General features: G+C 45.2%; 1 long non-coding RNA gene across 2 annotated transcripts; it reads left to right on the top strand.

Moving 5' to 3' along the window:
* Nucleotides 1-12: 12 nt before the first annotated feature.
* LOC129558807 (uncharacterized) lies at nucleotides 13-12,304 on the top strand. 2 transcript variants are annotated; one of them, XR_008686458.2, is made up of 4 exons: nucleotides 13-178; nucleotides 867-930; nucleotides 1,093-1,166; nucleotides 10,320-12,304. It is a non-coding gene; the product is annotated as an uncharacterized LOC129558807 (long non-coding RNA). The 2 variants fall into 2 exon arrangements; XR_008686457.2 differs by lacking the exon at nucleotides 867-930 and having other exon boundaries at nucleotides 34-178.
* The last annotated feature ends 1,322 nt before the right edge of the window (nucleotides 12,305-13,626 follow it).

Genomic DNA, 13,626 nt, shown 5'->3' with positions numbered 1-13,626 from the left:
CTGGAGGTAGAGCTCTGCGTCTGCGTAAAACCCGGAGGCCCGGGCGTTCTTCCGGGGAGGGACCGTCTTCCCTTGCGCAAGCGCAGAGGAAGAGAGCCGCGCTTCTGTTTCACGCAATTCTCAGAGTATTTCTCCTGCCTGAAGTTAACGTACCGTCCTTTCATGGTGCTTGGAAGAGGTGTGAGTTAGGAGCGTATAGTGCTCTTTTACCACTCCAGTACTCTTGCCTAGAAAATCCCATGGATGGAGGAGCCTGGTAGGCTGCAGTCCGTGGGGTCGCTAAGGGTCGGACACGACCGAGCGACTTCACTTTCACTTTCATACCTTGAAGAAGGAAATGGCAACCCACTCCAGTGTTCTTGCCTGGAGAATCCCAGGGACGGGGGAGCCTGGTGGGCTGCCGTCAGTGGGGTCGCACAGAGTCGGACACGACTGAAGTGACTTAGCAGCAACAGCAGTGCTCTTTTATTTCAGTAGCTTCTCAGAACAGCTGCACTGCAGTGGGAAGTCTTGTGCTTAAAGGCATGATTATCTTTTATTTTAGTTCCCAACCACCGTGTGTGCTGTGTGCGTAGTCGCTCATTCGTGTCCGACTCTTTGCGACCCCATGGACTGTAGCCCGCCAGGCTCCTCTGTCCGTTGGGATTCTGCAGGCGAGAATACTGGAATGGTTGCCATGCCCTCCTCCAGGGGATCTTCCCCACCCAGGGATCGAACCCAGGTCTCCCACATTGCAGGCGGATTTTTTTTTTTTTAACACGGTCTAAACCATCAGGGAAGCCCAAGAATACTGGAGTGGGTAGCCTGTCCCTTCTCCAGAGGATTCTTCCTACCCGGGAATCTAACCGAAGTCTCCTGCATTGCAGGCGGAGTCTTCACTGCCTGAGCCACCGAGGAAGCTCATAGTCATAGGGAACATTTTTAAGACTTGTAAGTTTGGGATGACCTTACGAAACGACTTAGAAGTGTCGCGGGAGGTCACCCTAAATCTGTGCTGTCTGAAAACATTCCCACAGCAGCAGCAGATTCAGAAGGGGAAAATGATCAAATTTGGACCATTGCCTCTTCTGCCTCTTTTTCTGTTCCTTTCAGCATCAGGGAAGAGAAGACTTAGAAATGCTGCTTGCAGAATTCACATGCTCTGAACAGGTGGCAACATGAGCACGGTGAGTCACAGCTTGTCCAGGGCTGCTCCTACCCAAGTATAAGAGGCCTTTGTGGCTACAGTTCGGGTGCTACTGGTGAGAAAGTGTCCTACAGCATTTCTCTCCTCCTCTCCCCATAAACTCCATTGGCCCCTGGCTAAGCAGAGGTTCCAGAACAACACCCTACCTTCCGGCACGGGAACTTTGGTTTGCAGTGAAGGAGGAGATTGTTCCTTTGTTAGTTGTATTGAAAAGGTCCTGGGGACTTGGGGGCTTCCTTGGTGGCTCAGTTGTGAAAGAATCTGCCTGCAGTGCGGAAGACTTGAGTTCGATCCCTGAGTTGGGAAGAACCCCTGGAGAAGGGAACAGCAACCCAGTCCAGTATTCTGGCCTGGAGAATTCCATGGACAGAGGATCCTGGTACCCTTCAGTCCATGGAGTTGCAAAGAGTTGGACATGATTGATCAACTAACACTTGGGGTCTTGGGAGAGATGGGTGAGAGGGAGAGTCTGAGGAGTGGGTAGCTGGCCTGCCCCTTTGGCCCCTTGCGTGAGATTTCAGCCCTTAGGATGAGAGAGGTTAGGATCAAGAGCTAGAGGAGCCAGATGAGGCTTTGTTGTTTGATGCAAACAGTGCTGTTTCAAGGCCCACAGGACAGTGTAGCTGAGACTGGGAAGATGGTCTTGTGTTTTAATTGTACATTTGACCCTTGTTCAGTCAGTCACGTCTGACTCTTTGCCACCCTGTAAATTGCAACATGCCAGGCTTCCCTGTCCTTCATCATCTCCCGGAGTTTGCTCAAACTCATGTCCATTGAATAGTTGATGATGCTGTCCAACCATCTCATTCTCATTTGACCCTATATCTGTTACAACACACACAATATCACTTCATGCGATGGGTTGACTCACTGGAAAAGACTCTGATGCTGGAAGTGATTGGGGGTGGGAGGAGACGGGGGTGACAGAGAATGAGATGGCTGGATGGCATCACCGTCTCGATGGACATGAGTTTGACTGAACTCCGGGAGTTGGTGATGGACAGGGAGGCCTGGTGTGCTGTGATTCATGGGGTCGCAGAGTTGGACACGACTGAGTGACTGAACTGAACTGAACTGAACCCAGGAATTCATTCTTCAACAAAAGGTGTGCTCACGTGCACTCTTGGACTTCACCATGTTGCCGCCATAGCCCACCACCCAGAAGCAGCTGGGCTGATAAGACTGGAAGGGCCTAATGCAGGCTCCATTGCACTATATTCTGATGATATCCTGTGAGGTTGGCGTGCTGTCCAACAGAATGCAGCCTATCAATGATGCTTCTGCTTTCCTAACAGACTCATAGTCCACGAGGAGCATCTGACTTCCCAGGTCTGGGTTACTTGTTCTCCTAGGTGGCTTTGACCATGGCCCCTGCTCTTTCTGGGCTCTAGTAGCACTATTTCCTGCCTCTTCCCCTTCAGGTCTAGAGTAGGGAAGACTTCCTACTCTGTTCATCTCTGAGTTTATCCTTTGCTGGTTGCCCTCCTTTGACCACAATGCTGTAAATAGCCCCCTTAATGATAGTGTCTTGAGACATCTGAACTGGATTGTTTCTTGCTGGGACCCTGACTAATACAGCCAGTCTCTTTACATCTGCACTGTGAACTGAACACCTAATATTAATCCCAGTTTACAATTAAAGAGACAGAGCCTCACAATGTTGAAGTGGTTTCCCCTGGGTCAGAAGACTGGGGGCTGAGAACGGAATGCAGCTGTCCTAATAGGCTCCATTACTCCTATTAGCATCATCACTGTGCACACTTTAGCTGAACTGAAAGAGTTTATTTCACCCATTCCTGGTGATAGGAAGGGAAGTCCTAACTCCTCTGGTTATTTTCTAGTTTCATCTTTTAACCATCAACAAGCCAGAAAGGAAAAGAATTTGACTTTGGAGAATACTGATTCAATGGATATGAGTTCTGGGCTATACAGTTACTTGCATTATGTTCATTTTTACCACTGACTAGAGTCTAGGCTTCAGCAGTATGTGAACCGTGAACTTCCAGATGTTCAAGCAGGTTTTAGAAAAGGCAGAGGCACCAGAGATCAAATTGCCAACATCCGCTGGATCATGGAGAAAGCAAGAGAGTTCCAGAAAAACATCTATTTCTGCTTCATTGACTATGCCAAGGCCTTTGACTGTGTGGATCACAATAAACTGTGGAACATTCTGAAAGAGATGGGAATCCCAGACCACCTGACCTGCCTCTTGAGAAACCTGTATGCAGATCAGGAAGCAACAGTTACAACTGGACATGGAACAACAGACTGGTTCCAAATAGGAAAAGGAGTACGTCAAGGTTGTATATTGTCACCCTGCTTATTTAACTTATATGCAGAGTACATCATGAGGAACGCTGGGCTGGAAGAAGCACAAGCTGGAATCAAGATTGCTGGGAGAAATATCAATAACCTCAGATATGCAGATGACACCACCCTTATGGCAGAAAGTGAAGAGGAACTCAAAGGCCTTTTGATGAAAGTGAAAGAGGAGAGTGAAAAGGTTGGCTTGAAGCTCAACATTCAGAAAACGAAGATCATGGCATCTGGTCCCATCACTTCATGGGAAATAGATGGGGAAACAGTGGAAACAGTGTCAGACTTTATCTTTTTGGGCTCCAAAATCACTTCGGATGCTGATTGCAGCCATGAAATTAAAAGACACTTGCTCCTTGGAAGGAAAGTTATGACCAGCCTAGATAGCATATTAAAAAGCAGAGACATTACTTTGCCAACAAAGGTCCGTCTAGTCAAGGCTATGGTTTTTCCTGTGGTCATGTATGGATGTGAGAGTTGGACTGTGAAGAAAGCTGAGCGCCGAAGAATTGATGCTTTTGAACTGTGGTGCTGGAGAAGACCCTTGAGAGTCCCTTGGACTGCAAGCAAATCCAACCAGTCCATTCTAAAAGAGATCAAACCTGGGTGTTCATTGGAAGGACTTATGCTAAAGCTGAAACTCCTTTGGCCACCTCATGTGACAAGTTGACTCACTGGAAAAGAATCCGATGCTAGGAGGGATTGGGGGTAGGAGGAGACGGGGACGGCAGAGAATGAGATGGCTGGATGGCATCACCGACTCGATGGACATGAGTTTGAGTGAACTCCGGGAGTTGGTGATGGACAGGGAGGCCTGGCGTGCTGTGGTTCATGGGTTCGCAAAGAGTCGGACACGACTAAGCGACTGAAGTGAACTGAACTGAGAGTCCCAGGGACGGCAGAGCCTGTTGGGCTGCCATCTGTGGGGTCGCACAGACTCAGACACGACTGAAGTGACTTAGCAGTAGCAGAGCTTCTTAGATATTTCATGTTGATGATATTTTCAGTTCAAAATTCTGTGTGAGCTGTCTGATATTTGAACATGGGGCAGAATAGATGGACCACAATTCAAGGCAGGCAGTAGATTTTCTTGAAGTCATACTAAGTGAATAGTTAAAATTCAGACTGATTAATAAGATGATGACCGTGGAACTCATGGCTAATAATTCAGATTATGAAAAGCCAACTAAAGATAAGCTCGCAAAGTATTTCAACAGAGATTATAGTATTAGAGGTGAGTTTGTTTTTTTAATGTAAACTTAATTGTGACTTTTTAATCAATCTGAGAATCTAAAATAGAGATAAACTAGTATGGATATACCTGGAAGCAAAATTACAGAGTGGCCAAACTTGTGTCCTGTGAAGATACTTGAATTCTAGTCCTGGCTTTGCCACATATTGACTCTGTAACTACTGACAAGTCACTTAGTCTTCCAGACATGTTTCCTCATGTAAAAGTAAAGACTTGGGAAGGTGACATAATAATAAATACATGCTTGGTCTCCACCCACAGTTTCTGACACAGAGCTCTTAAACCGCTTGTAACTTCCTGAGTGGTGAGACCAATACGAGGCTCTTACAGAGAGTCACCCAACCCTATGGGATTTCCTAGGCAATAGGCACATCTTTTGTTCTAATGAGGCAATACTCTGTGAGCTCCTGGATGGCTTCAGGTTGGAACTGGTCACTCGAAAGAGTATTTATAGTTTCTGATTAAAAGATTCTCAATATCAAGCCTAGAAGCTAATCAATAAAAGGACAGTGCACATAAACGCTGTATTGGAAGAGGAGGATTGCAGCGCAGCCAAAGAAATAAAACAGAAAATGAAGGACACAGGCATTGAGAAGCCACGTGAATGGAGGGGAACGAGCAGGACGCTGAAATGGTGACAACCAGAGCAGACCAGGGAGCTGGCATAGGTGCAGAAAAGGGACAGGCTAAATGAGATGGCTGAATGGCATCACCGACTCTATGGACATGGGTTTGAGTGAACTCCGGGAGTTGGTGATGGACAGGGAGGCCTGGCGTGCTATGATTCATGGGGTCGCAGAGAGTCGGACACGACTGAGCGACTGAACTGAACTGAAGGAAGAATCTTAACCAACATGAAAGGATGGTTTCCAGGGTCTTAAAATGGCTTACTGCCACAAGAGTGCTTTTCAGTCCTTAAACCTAGCCTCAAAAGAACAAGTCGCTTACAGTAAACTCTCTTAGGTCCCTTCCAACTCAGCATTTTATTAATCTTGGTAACTGAGTTGAAGAGCAAAACATAGCAAGCACCTATTGCTTGAAGAATCCATTGATCATGTTAGGAATGTGTAAGCTGGAGTACAGGCTAAAGTGAAAGAAAGTGAAAGTTTCTCAGTTGTGTCCAACTTTTATAGTCCATGGAATTCTCCAGGCCAGAATACTGGAGTGGGTAGCCTTTCCCTTCTCCAGGGGATCTTCCCAACCCAGGGATTGAACCCAGATCTCCTGTATTGCAGGCGGATTCTTTACCAGCTGAGCCACAAGGGAAGCCCAAGGATACTGGAATGGGTAGCTTATCCCTTCTCCAGCAGATCTTCCCAACCCAGGAATTGAACTAGGGTCTCCCGCTTTGCAGGCGGATTCTTTATGAACTGAGTTATCAGGGAAGCCCATAGGAAGTACAAGCTAAGCTGCTGTAATAAAGAGACCTCAGAATACAGTAGTTCAAATAAGAAAGAGGTTCATTTCTTTCCTATTTAATAGTTCAAAGAGACCTGGGTAATAGGGGTGTAGGGGTAGGGGCAGATGGCTGTATTCCAGATGGTGAGTCAGACCCAAGCTGTAGGGTTGATTGACCAATCTCAAGTTATGGTTTCCAATTCTGGATCCATTTCTGTTGCTGTTGCTTCCCATCCAGGGAGAAGGGGAAGAAATGAAGTCCAGAGAAGGAACTTACCTTTAACTCAGTAGTGCCAGAGCTGACATACTTACTTCAGAGCTCTTTGACCTGAGGTCTTCCCCAAGCCATATGCCATGTGTGTCACATGCTCAGTCGTGTCCGACTCTGTGACCCTGTGAACTGTAGCCCACCAGGATCCTCCTCCATGGGATTCTCTAGGCATGAATATTGGAGCGGGTTGCCATTTCCTATTCCACGGGATCTTCCCAACCCAGGGATCGAACCTGGGTCTCTTGCATCTCCTGCACCGACAGGTGGATTCTTTACCACTGCACCACCTGGGAACTATTTACTTTTCAGAGTCCTCAAATAGCTGCTCCAAATATACATTCCAGGTTTTATAACTTCACTCAGTGGGAGGGAAATGGTAGCATATACTTATTCCCTTCTACCTGTAACTAGATCCCTTGACCTTTGGAGTTTGGAATTTCTGGCTCTTTATTCTATTCACAGGGCTAGCACTGTTGAGTAAGAGGAGGGCCACCCTTGTCAAAAGCTCAAACTTCAACAGAATATCTTTCATGAATCTATTTTAAACATATTGATTGAGTTTATAATATTCAATTCACATCTTTGATACACACGGAGGACATTGTCCAAACTCGTTTCACGAGAATAAAACTTCTCAGTCCAGTTATATTGTCAAAGGAGCATCCATTTAGGAGTAGGCTGCCAGCCCAGCACCACATCAGAACCTCTTGCCCTTTGCTCTCTCTTGAGCGTGCTTGTGTTAGGTGTATCTATAGTTCCAGTACACCAGAGTCATGGACACACACACAATGTGGCAGGATGAGGCCCTGCCCTGACTCTCTGACCTGGAGGTCCTGGGGGCTCAGGCCTTCCCTACTGTCAATGCTAGGGAGTTAATGTCTTCTGGCTATCTAGCCAGCTGGCTGGACCTGCTTCCTGCTTCATCCCTGCCAGCCCCATTTCCAAGGGACTGAGTCTTGTTGTTCTTTCTCTCTAGTTCTGAGATAATTCTGAGAACAATCTGGTTCTGTATGTGTACTCCCACTGTCCTCATGCCAAAGCAAGCTTGTATCCTTGTTGATAAACTGGACTGAATATGTTCCCTTTTGTTAGTTTTAGTCTTTTATTGCTGTAAAAATTCTCCTACCTTCTATTTATGATACTTTCTGTATCTGCTTAATGCACTGACTAGCATTTCAGAAAAAATATTAAATAATAATGATAATAATGTGGGTTACTTTGTCTAGTTCCTCATTTTGATAGGGGGCTTTCCTGGTGGCTCAGTGGTAAAGAATCTACCTGCCAATGCAGGAGACTCAGGTTAGATCCCTGGGTTGGAAAGATCCCCTGGAGAAGGAATTGGCAACGCACTCCAGTATTCTTGCTTGAGAAATCCCATGGACAGAGGAGCATGGCAGCCTACAGTCCATGCGGTCACAAACAGTTGGACATGACTTTGCAACTAAACAACAATTTTAATAGGACTATCTATAGAGTTTTACCTACAGTTTATTATACATCATGGCTTATCAATGTGATGTAATAATGGGTTTTGTTATGTTATTCTATGCCATGGTAACTGTTGACTGATTTTGGTAAATTATTCCTCTATGTATTTCTGTTCAATTATGTTTTCTGGCACTTCATCTGTGAGTTTGCACATATAAATATATCCCTAAGTGAGACTGATTTATCTTTTCCTATAAGTCACTTTCACTTAGAGATGAAGAAGCACAACACATTGTCCTAAGATAATCATAGATATATTAATAGCACACATACAGGCAATTCTTTGTGGCAGATTTATATTTCCTCCAGAAAGTTGTTGTTTAGTTGCTAAGTCATGTCTGACTCTTTTGCAAGCCCATGGACTATAACCTGCCAGGCTCCTCTGTCCAAGAGATTTCCCAGGCCAAGAATATTGGAGTGGGTTTGCATTTCCTTCTCCAGGAGGTATTTACAATCCAGGGATTGAACCTGCGTCTCCTGCATTGGCAGGTGGATTCTTTACCACCGAGTCGCCAGGGAAGCCCAAACTCTAATGAAGTGACTCCCTTAATGTCATTTGGGAAAAGTTGATCTCCATATCACCAGTTCTAGGAGGTGGCACACAACCAAAGCTGACCTCATCAGCTTACTCCCTTAGTCAAAGTGAGTGGGTTCATGGCCAGACACGGTTCAATGGGATGAAATTCTAGGACTCTTATTGAAATTTTCGGAAGATAGAAATCCATTTTACAAGAGATGCTGAAAGGTTAGGACATGGGGGTGCAGCTACTGGGAGCTTGAATAAGGAATAAGGAATTTGAATAAAATTTGGCATACATAAAATAAGGAATTTGAATAAAAGAACCCAGAAGAAGAAAGCAGAACCAAGATATGGAAACAAAAAGCTCTTGTTCAAGCTGATTGAGCCAATTACTCACAGATCTTTCTGTTACATAAGCCAGTGAAAGTAGCTCAGTGGTGTCTGTGTCTGACCCTTTGGGACCCCATGGACCATACAGTCTGTGGCATTCTCCAGGCCAGAATACTAGAGTGGGTAGCCTTTCCCTTCTCCAGGGGATCGTCCCAACCCAGGGATCCAACCCAGGTCTCCTGCATTGCAGGTGTACTCTTTACCAGTTGAGCCACCAGGGAAGCCCAAGAATACTGGAGTGGGTAGCCTATTCCTTCTCCAGCAGATCTTCCTGACCCAGGAATCGACCAAGGGTCGATTGCAGGTGGATTCTTTACCAACTGAGCAGTCAGGGAAGCCATGTAAGCCAGTAGTTCCTCCTTTTAAAGAAAATCATGAAATACTTTAAACATATAGATATGAGTAGAGAATTGTATGATGAAAGCCAGCTTAATCAAATCTGTTAAGCATCCATACGTTAGATGTTTTAAAAATAAAGGATTAAAGACAAATTTGAGACACTCTGATCCCACCTCTCAGCCCAGAGACAGTTTCTGTAATAAATTCAGACTTCATCATGCCCACACATGACATTATATTTTTTACCACTTATGTATCCTTAAGCTTCGGAAAAGGCAATGGCAAGCCACTCCAGTACTCTTGCCTAGAAAATCCCATGGATGGAGGAGCTTGGTAGGCTGCAGTCCGTGGGGTCGCTAAAGGTCGGACACGACTGAGCGACTTCACTTTCACTTTTCACTTTCCACTTTCACACATTGGAGAAGGAAATGGCAACCCACTCCAGTGTTCTTGCCTGGAGAATCCCAGGGAAGGGGGAGCCTGGTGGGCTTCCGTCTATGGGGTCACACAGAGTCGGACACGACTGAAGTGACTTAGCAGCAGCAGCAGCAGCATCCTTAAGCTTCTTTTTTTAAATGTATTTTTAAACTTTATAATTTTATCAAGTTGTATAGACAGTTCTTCATCTTGACCCTGTCAAGTCATATTTATGTTCAGTTATGTTCAGTGTTATGTTTTGGAGATTTAACTACATGGTGAGATGAGCTGTAGTTCACTTCAAATACTGTAGTTGTCATTCTCTCGCTGGTGTTTCTGGTATTTTGCTAATGTGTGTTTTTTTCTCTCAAGTCAGGGTGACTTTGAATTTCCCTTACTTGTCAACCAGAAAGTCCTTAATTGACCCATTCAGGAAACAAGTGGCTCTCTTTTGTCTCTGAAGGCGATTTGACTGTCAGCAAGTATCAGTCACTCACCAACTTCATTTTGGTAGCTTGTGGGGGGCCAGTGGTGGTGGGAGGGGGAGAGTAAAGCGAGGAGACTGGGTCTGCTGCAGGCGGCTGGCTGGAAAGAGCTCATCCCGGAAGTTCAGCTCAGAGTCCAGAGAGAGGTGTGAGCACTGACAGGGTCATGGAGGACATCATTCACAGAAAACAATCGGTCCTTGTTCTGTTCGATGTCATCATGTGCCTGCTTTCTCTGGAGGCTTTCTCTCCCATAGGGCGTGTTGGGTCCAGAAGATGTTCTTGGAACTGTATCCTACCCCCACCACTTGAGTGATGCAGTGACTGAAGGCTGGGCAGTGGCGGGAAAGCATCTCAGAGGTGATTTGTCACTCTGGCCTGGGGCTCATATACAGATAAGAACTTAGCCCCAAATATCTCTGACCCCTGTTACATCTTTCTTCACAAGTTTCAAAGAAAGGAATTGGAAATCCCACCTTTTCTTTCTGTCCTCATCTCTACATGCTGCTTTTCTTTTTCCCCTCATTTCAGTTGCTCTTCATGTTCCTTTTAACCTAACATTTTCCTCTGTTGAACACTAGAATACATTGAGTGATCTGCTCAGAATGGTCAAAGAGATGTTTTTGCTGGAAGTAAATGTATACCACTCGATAAATTTACCTTTAAGCCCCAGCATTGAAACTGGGCCCAAGGCAAACAGTTTTAAGTTCATCCTTCCATAGTAAAACCCCTAGGGAGTCACCAACATTGGGGGCAGTCCTGCCTGATGGAACTTGCTGAAATACTACTATTGTTATTGTACACAAGTTACTGAGCATGGTTACTAAACAATATTGTGTATATTGTTATCACGGCTCTGTTTAGGCAGACCTTAGTTGTGAACTGAATGGACCAGACAGAGGTACATGTTGGCACTACAGAAGACGGAGAACCCCCAGGCGGTGGATCCTGCTGAGCAGACCTTCATCATGCGGATCCCAGGTGGCCTGACCATTCCCGTCCAATGCTCAATGGAAGAAAATTGGGAGATAATGAAGGTATTGTGCCAATTTCTGATAACTTAAGTATTAAACCCTTGCTTTCAAAAAAAAAAAAAATGCCCTACCCTATGTTTGAAAGGTGGCTAGGGAATCAAGTTTAGTCTGCACGTTTGGTCACCTTCAGAACATTAGCTTCTGAGATGCCTGAAACTTAAATGGAAGAGAGCTCCAACTTCTCCAGTAGAGAAGCTGCAATGCTTTCCAGCCCTCCAGAAACCTGGAACTTTTAAACTATCGATGTTGCACCCTATCCTTCAAGAAATGCTGATATCATTGGTTTGGCGCGGCCATGATTTTTGTTTGTTTTGGGGGTTGGGAAAAGTGAAAGTTGCTCAGTCCGACTCTCTGTGACCCCATGGACCATACAGTCCATGGACTACTCCAGGCCAGAATATTGGAATGGGTAACCTTTCCCTTCTCGAGGGGATCTTCCCAACCCAGGGATTGAACCCAGGTCTCCTGCATTACAAGGGGATTCTTTACCAGCTGGGCCACAGAGGAAGCTGGGGGAGGGTAGTAATTCTTCAGATAATTCTCATAGGCTTCCAGGGATGAGATTCACATGAGGGAGAGAATTCTACAAGTTCATGGTCTCATGCGCATTGAGACAGTGTAAAGTGGTGGTGTTGGTGATTCTGGGAGCAGTGGTTTCACATGGAATTAGTGTGAGCTCTATTGGAAGAGCTGTAATCACTTATCAGAAGAGATAACACTCACAGAACTCAAAGACATTGGGGAGTTCTTGGGTGACTAGGAGAGAACCCCACCAAGGGGAGACTGAGGCTCTAGGAGACCCCAGGAAGAAGACCTAGGAGGTCTTTCTGTCCTCTTGAACCCCTAAACCACAATATTAACACAGTCACTACATGCTCAGTAACTTGTGTACAAATAATGTGAGCCTTTCTGCTTCATATGATAAACTTCTGATCAAATGCAACACAGCAATAAAACCAAGTTCCTCACTGCAGTGCTCTTGGTTAGAAAGCACATGCTGGCATATACAAACCCTGTCATTTAGAAAAATTGGTAGAGGGAACAAAGAGGTTCTAGAAAGCTTGTGATGTTATGTTTCTTGTTCTAGATGTTGATTATACAAGTATGTTCAGCTTATAAAAATTAATTGGGATGTATATGTATAAACCGCACACTGTTTTCAGTTTGTATCTTATACTGCAAAACAAAGTATTAAAAAAAAAATTAAAACCAACTAACCACTGCTTCCTTTCATTATGTTCATGGGGGTGGCTAGATAATTCTTATCGATGGGAAAACAAATGTCTTTGTTGAACTCTTCCACTCATAGAGCTTGGGAGAAGGAACATGGGGGTGGTTTGGGGACACAGGACACACGAACAGTCCAAGGACTGCTAGTCCTTCAGAGGTGCACAGGGTGAGCTCCTGAGGAGACGGGTTTCCATTTGACAGAGTGACAGATGCATCTCTGAATATGCAGAAAAGTAAAGAAGTGAAAGTATTAGTCACTCAATCTTGTACAACTCTTTGCAACTGCTATGGACTGTAGCCTGCCTGTCTTCTCTGTCCCTGGGACTCTCCAGGCAAGAATATTGGGGTAGGTAGCCATTCCCTCCTCCAGGGGATCTTCCCGACCCAGAGATTGAACCTGGATATCCTGCACTGCAGGCAGGAAGGTGGACCCCCACCTGAGGAGGGAGTGGAAAGCTAATTGCTCTGCAAATGAAGGAAATCTAATTTAGGAGAGAGCCAAAGGGGAAAGGATCTAGAGAACTGGAGATTAAGAGGGGATACCCAAGGGACAGGACTAGTTAACCTGTGTGATGGCAGATTGAAGCCCGGGGAAGGGATGACCAGGAAGAATGGGATGAACTCTGAGATGCAGCAGCCAAAGGAATTTTGAGAAAAGAGGCATCTAGTATTTAATGCTCAATTATTCATGTGGCTGCAATGAAAACCCCTTCCATTGTTGCAAATCCCCAGTAACATCTGCTACCCTAGTTACACTTGCCCTCTAGTGTTACAAACCAGCCAGATGGAAGAGTAATGCAACTCACTGATCCAGGGGGAGTGTGGGATGATTTGGTTAACTGGCCTGTTGCAGGACACTGAATTGAATTTTCTTTTAATGATGCTACATGCCTGCAACTTGATGATTTGAGTGAGGCCAGACTCTTCCGCTGTAAAAGTGTGACACCACCATAAAAAAATGAAGTGGGCCCTTAAGGTGACAGTTAATTCTAACACATGGATTATAACTGCTATTTTCACCCTCAAGTAGAAGAGATCAGTGTCTCACTGGCAGCTGTTACGTGGGATAAGTAAAAGTTGAAGTCAAGATGCTAAGTTAGAGTTCCGGGGAAAGATTAACATCTGTAAGTTTGTTTCCTCATCTACAAATGTAGGGAAATAACTCTCCCGTGGAAATTATCCAAGATCTGGATCATCAAAAAAGCAAGAGAGTTCCAGAAAAGCATCTATTTCTGCTTTATTGACTATGCCAAAGCCTTTGACTGTGTGGATCACAATAATTGTGGAAAATTCTGAACGA

The sequence above is a fragment of the Moschus berezovskii genome, chromosome 15 (assembly GCF_049115385.1).
Source record: "Moschus berezovskii isolate FMDL1 chromosome 15, NW_MosBer_1.0, whole genome shotgun sequence".
In the NCBI taxonomy this organism is placed as follows: Eukaryota; Metazoa; Chordata; class Mammalia; order Artiodactyla; family Moschidae; genus Moschus; species Moschus berezovskii.
The sequence above is the reverse complement of the archived record's forward strand: the minus strand, read 5'-3'. Positions and strand labels throughout refer to the sequence as shown.